A 7,026-nucleotide genomic window follows, 5' to 3' on the forward strand; every position below is an offset into this window, starting at 1 on the left:
CTTTGCAGGCACAGAGAAAGCTTGCAAGTAGCTTTGCTGGTCTGGGAAACTGTATGTGTATAACATGTTTATGGGCAGGGGCAGGAGAAACTGCTTGTGTAATCAGCAAACACACACAATGTTACAATTTGGCTTCTATGGAATCAGAAATTAATCATTCTCTATTTTGCATGTATGTTAGTGTCTAATAAAGTTCATGCTGCTAAAACAAAATAAATTCTCAACTCTTATTCTTGAAGGATTCCAAAAAGAAAGCAATAGTAAAAATTATTACTCTAGGACCTATTTTTCAGGAAATATCCAGAATTTAGTTCTGTGAATCTGATACCTGAAATGTCTCCTAAACTTGGATTTGTTTGGCTTACATATTATCTAAGAAAAACAAAGAAACAAACCCCCCCCCCCCACAAATTTCTAGATTCACTTTTGTGAGAAGTATGAACTTAACTTCATTCATTACCATAAGCTGTAATGATTAATACTAAAGAGGAGGGAACACCCAGTATTGTAGATAGAGCACTGGACTTGTATCAATGTGACTTTAAACAAGTGATTGAGCTATTCATCTGCAAATTGAGAGAACTAGGGAAAAGAGGTAGTTCTCCAGGATTCACAGGGCTCCTAGAGCTATTTTCAGTTTTTCAAAACTGTAATAGAATTAATGTATTTGTTCACTGTGAGTCTGCACTAAATACTAGGATTTTTTTATTTGGTTGAAATTCATTATCTCAGTATGGTGTTATTGCTGAACCCATGCTAAAGAGATCAGCAGCTGTATGCATTTCGGATTAATTTAAAATGAAATACCTAATTATCATTTAAGGAATTCTTTTGGTGGGGAAAAAAAAAAAAGACAAAATATTTCAAAATGTTGAATCACTAGAGGAAAAATAATTAAAAGAGCCCTTGGCAGTGAAAAGTCAAGGACCACTTGTACCAGACTATGTCTATGATATCTTGCAGCATTAAAAATCAATTTGACTATGCATCACTTTTAATCATATTTTTGAAATTTTTTTTGTATAAAATTAGATGAAGAGGAAGATTAGATTTTATTTCCAAGCAGTTTAAAAGTTGTTTAATATCTTTAAATGTCTACATTTTGCATTTCCCTGTGTCTACTCACAAGAAAGTGGGTTACCAAATAATGTTTGTAGTCTAATAACTACCTATGAAGAGCCTCCTCAAATTTTTTTTACTAAAATTTTCCATAAAGGTACAAAATTTAAATAGCAATAACTTCCATTTTAAAATAGGCTTACAAATAAATTTAAAAGAAATTTAAAAACAAAAACAAAAATTATTTATAATAAAACAATGATAGTTGGAAAAAGAAAATGAACATTTGAGAATATGTTTATCATTATCTAGTACTTCAGAATTCAAAAATATAAGCCCTGTTTAAAGAAATCGAAAATATCCCTAAAGTCCTTTGAAGTCTTCTTAACTCTATGACCCAAAGTGTCAACAAATAATAGAGTTTAAACTGCAATAATGAGTTTTCATAAATTCTTTCACAATTTTTTTTTTTAATTTTACAAAGACACACACCAGTCTATTTAAAACAGGATCAAAGGATCCTGGGAAAACTTATTCCTTCTTCTACATGAGTACACAGTATGAAACATCTGTCAGGCTGTCTACATTAGGACAATTTGTAGAGACTAAGGAAGGAAGGACACTGGACTGTTACCTCACTCTGTCTACAAAGTGTTACTGGGTGATGGTTTTGATTAAACTAATGTCTAATCAATCCAGTCCTAAAATTTCAATTATCTTAGGTATCTAAGAGTTCATGCAGTCTCCAACCAGACATCCTTGCCCACAGTCATATAAACTAGTTGGTAGACAGACATAGAATCTAGCTCTTGGGACTCCTGACCAGTGTTCTTACTACTACCAGAAGTTAGGAACTGTCTTACTAAAATGTTGCCTCTTCCTATAGCTTTCGAATTGCCCAGGTCCTTATGCCCTACCCATTAGTTGCTTGCCTATTACCCTTGCATGTGGCCTCTTCTAACAGAGTGACCGAAGCCATGTTGTCATGAGCCTCAGACAATTCCCAGTTCTGTACTGACATCTTGCTTCCCTATGTGCACTTCAAACTTTACCACAACTTTAACTCTACCCTCTCCTTCAACTGGATAACGTGGTAATCCACGGCTTCTGGTTTACACTTATAATTCTTCCTAGTCTTCGTTTGTCTGTTTCAGTCCTCCAAAACGTTTAATGTAAGTGCCTGTTAAGCACTAACCCTTTTTATCTCTCTTGTTACCCCTTTATTTTGTTGACTTTTCAAGTTACTGAATAGAACCTTTACTGCAGACTCCTTGAACCCAGACTTCTGTCACTGTCCTGAGAAGATGGTTCCCCAGGCTTGGGCAGAACCTCTTCAGTTATTCAAATTAGTGCTTTTCCCACCAGTTCCTGGCTTCTGCTGCCCTCTAGCAGCCAGTAGTAGTATGGCAGGACTAGACACAATAAAGTCATATTTTTACTGACATGAATTATTTATGGGTTGTTTTGGCTTCGTGCAAATATAACCTAAAAAATAACTGTGACATAATCAGTGTCATGGTTCTGTGATTCCTCTGCCCTCATGCCTGAGTCAGAATTTGATTTTAAGCTGGAGCAATATAATGGGGCTAATAATATGTCTAGGCATACAACAGATCGTTTACACCTCAACTTATTTGCCCAATTCTCATGCCCATCAGTGGTTCCTTTCAAGAGTTAATTCTTCAAGTCTCCCATCTGCTCATGTGAAATTCTGTCATAGGAACTTTTTTTGTTTGTTTGTTACTTCGAAAGGAAGAAGTAACAAAATCAACCTAAATGTCCAACAACCAGGAATTTCTTGTTGTGGTACATTCTACAATCGTGTATTTTGTGACTCTAAAAAATTATGTTTTCAAAAAAAATTGTTTTCAAAAAATTTTGAAAACTATGGAGCAATGGTTGTAATATAATATTAACTGCAATAGCTAATTTAAAAAAAAAACAGAATTACTGTAAAATCCCAATAATAGAGAAAGAAAGAAAAGAAATGGTCTGAAATGTTAATGGTGTTTTGGTTTTGTTCTTTTTTTGTATCATCCAGTAAGCATGAGTTAGATTTTATAATCAGAAAAGCTGTATCTGTGGATACTAAACTGTGGATCACTAATGCCTGAGTATGAGTGAGAGAATAAGATCTTTGAAAAGAGCTGTGGCTCATGCAGGTCATCGTAGTGATGACAGTGGCATCATTCTAGCTAAGGATATGGTTTGTATTAGTTTTGTAGGATAAAAGGTTACAACAGCAAAACAAACAAGATTTTCCAATAGGTTAGATGTGGAGTGTAAAAACCACCTTCTCTTTTTGCCGCTTCGCCCAGAGTTTGGAAGATGATCCTTTTGGAAAATTAAGCCCACTAAATTTTTCAACAATGTATATGGGAATGGCTCCAAAAGTAGTTATCGGATGTTGCTTTGAGCATGCAGAATCTTGAGCAATTTACATGAATTATGTGAGGTTTTTAAACTAAATGTGACCTTTTGTAAAACCAGGCTCATGAAATGTGTCAATTCATGTACACAGACAACACTGATACTGTCATAGAAAAGAAATTGCAGTGTCAAACATCACAATATGGTCAATTTTCTTCTAGAAAGTTTGTCTAAATTTACCCTATAGGTGTGGGGTACATACAACAAGTATCAGGTTGTGTATATTTTCCAGCATTCCTGCTGCAAATCTTCTGCTTTCTCTCTTTCATAATAAGGGAGAGGAGTATCATCATGAAGATGGCAGAATAGATGGCTCCCAGCATCACTCTCTCCTGCAACCCATCAATTTAAAACTATTTAAAGACAAAGACAAAGACTGACTCTAGGACTGCTGGAGTTCAGCAGAAGAGAAGGAGAGACCCACGGAGCTTGTGAAGGTGGAACAAGCTACGGCAATAGAAAGAAGGGACTGCTCCAACTGTCTGGAGTCCCAGCTGCTTCAGGGCCAGCATTAGTGAGGGGCAGGAAGAAGTTGTAGCACACAGAGCAGAAGACAACAAAAGCCATAGCTGTGCCTTTTGCATGAAGTTGCTTAGAATCTGCAGGGGAGAAGAGTGCCTCAGAGTGTACCATATTAACCCATGGCCAGCAAGACCACTGACAGGGTCTCTGTGGGCCCATATAGGAGTGAGGGTCTACAGCTGACCAAAGAAAAAGCCACTTGGAAGCCAGTGATTTATCACAAGACACCCACACATGACTGGCCCTGTGAGAAGCACTGGGAGTGCAGGGGGAGGTTGGCCTACTGGGGAAACATTGGGGCACAGTGTGGGCAGCTGATCTGCCTTCCAGTTGACATAAGCCCACTCAGTAAAGACTGGTCAGGGAGATTGAAATGCAGGGGCACAGTTTGCAAGAAAGATGCAGTCCCCGGCCAGAATTTCCATACAGCCCAAGTGTATCTAACCTCACAACACTCAGAAGTGATTAGGCCAACAATTAAAATCTGATTAGCACAAAAACCCTTCCCCAGAGAATCAGCAGCAATTTAGCTCAACCAAAGAGCTCAAGTCCTGGTCCCCAAAGGAAGTTCCCCCTATTTTGGAATTAACCAAAGGACAACAGGTTAGTTTCAGTGCAGGGTTTAAGTGGTGGTAGTAGATAATAATTCAACACAGAGCAGGAACACACACACACACACACACACACAAACACACAAACCATAGATCAGAGACAAAGCTCTGATATTAACCAGTAAAGGTCTAACACCACCAAACAACACCTGTAAAACCTAGGAGAGGTAGCAATCTTCCCAAATGCCCAGGCATCAACATAAAGAAAGACAGAAAGATAAAGAGAGAACAGAGAAATATGGCACCATGAAAGGAAACAAACCAAGCACCAGCAATGGACCCAGAGAAACAGCAGATTTATAAAATATCTGACAGAGAATTCAGAATAACCCTCTTAAGGAAGTTCACAGAGTCACAAGAAAATACAGATAGAAAACTAAAAGATACCTGGAAGAAATCCAGGAGCAGAATGAGAAACTCGAAAAAGGAATTGAATCAATTAAAAAAAATTAAAATTCTAGAAATAAAGAATACATTATCTGAACTGAAAGACTCAATAGAAAGCTCCAACAGTAGACTTACTCAAACTGAGGAAAGAATTAGTGAGCTTGAAGATAAAACATAAGCAGTTATCAAATCAGAAGAGCAATAAGAAAAAAACGAAACAGAAATACAGCAAATATGAGGTGCCCTCAAGTGAAATAACCTCTGCATATGGCATATGCAAAAGAGAAGAAAAATGAAAAGATGTGGAAAGCATATTCAAGGAAATAATGGCTGAAATTTTCTCAAGTATGGAGAAAAATGGCAGCATCCTTGTACAGGAAGTTCAGAGGTCACCAATTAAATTCAATCAAAGGAGAAACAAACCAAGGCATATCATAATCAAATTATCAAAAACCAAACACAAAGAAAGAATACTGAAAGCAGAAAGAGAAAAGTAGCACATAACATTCAACAAAACCCCAATATGATCGTCAGTGGATTTCTCAGTAGAAACCATACAGGTCAGAAGAAAATGGCATAATATATTCAAGGTACTGAAGGAAAAAGATTGTCAACCAAGAATTATCTATCCTACAAAACTAACCTTCAAATATGAAGGAGATATAAAGTCTTTCCTAGACAAGCAGAAGCTAAGGGAGGTCACCAACACTAGACCTGCCTTCCAAGAAATGCTAGAGGGAGTATTCCAATCTGTAAGAAGACACTAAGAAACAGTAAGAAAACATTTGAAGGTACATAGTTCAGTAGTAAAGTAAGTTCAGAGACAAGCTCACAATAATCTAATGTCATAAGCATGGTAAATAAACTGCTTACATCCTTAGTATGGAAGACTAAAGAACAATCGTAACAAGACACCAACAGATACAACCATATAGGAGATATGCAATATTAAAAGATGAATCTTGATTCCAAGATGGCGACGGGTCTGGAGCGGCCATGCCAGGAGACAGCGTGATCCTGAGAAGTGTACGCTGTGATACCAGAGTACTAATTGCATTTCCAAGAGCAACAAAAAATGAATAATTCTTTCAACAAAGATCCTACAACGACAAACAAGCAAGAACAGGTTTGAGGTTTTACGGCCGACACAAAAGAAGACTCCTGAGAGCGCCCAAGCCCTGCTGCAGGTACGAGCGAGCAGCCCAGACAACAAAGGCCAAGTAAGCCAGCAGAGACGGCACAGAAACGGAGTGGAATGCGCCGGACCGGCCCAACTCTGCGATCTCTGTGAGTCACCCCTAGCCCAGCCCCACTTGTGGGGCGAAGCCCGACTGCTCCCCGCCCGCCTGGCTCCCGCCTACCACACCAGGCTAGGCGCCCACAACAGAGCTGCCTCCATTTTATTGGGTGGGGGCAGAGACGGCCAGCTTAGTGAGGTCAGGCCAGCCATCTCTGCTTGGCGCGGCTCCGCACTGAGATGTGCCATTTGCTTACCTCAACGCGGGGCACCCCGGGGCCTGTGGACCAGCCTACAATCCCACTCTCCCCGCAGATCTCAGACGGGGCTGGTAGCGTGGGGAGCCCCCGGCCAGCGTCGGGAGGGCAGGGAAGAGGAGCCCGCCCAGATCGTCTCTCCACCACACCCTGGGCGTCGGCCCCAGGTAAACTCCCTGTTTCCGGGAGGCAGATTCCATCTCTGGGGGTCTCAGTTTGGAAGAACCCATTACTGATTTCTGGTGGGGAGAGGGGAGCCCGGAGAGCTCTCGAGCTACATTGAAGTTACTAGTGAGCTCTCCCGAAGGGCCAAAGCGTGCTGGGGGGAGTCAAAGAGGAATTGTGTGCTGAGGGACCCTCCCCTGAGGAGTTCACTCCCGGCAGTTGGAGAGACTGGGCACCTGCTGGGCAGGGCAGGGCAGGGCACAACTGTGATGACTCAACTGAAAGACAAGGTTTGTAGAAGACACGCATCAGCCCTGTCCTGAGCACACAGAGTGGGGAGGGGCCCGGCAAAAGGAGG

Source organism: Galeopterus variegatus, unplaced genomic scaffold, assembly GCF_000696425.1.
Source record: "Galeopterus variegatus unplaced genomic scaffold, G_variegatus-3.0.2 Scaffold1083, whole genome shotgun sequence".
In the NCBI taxonomy this organism is placed as follows: domain Eukaryota; kingdom Metazoa; phylum Chordata; class Mammalia; order Dermoptera; family Cynocephalidae; genus Galeopterus; species Galeopterus variegatus.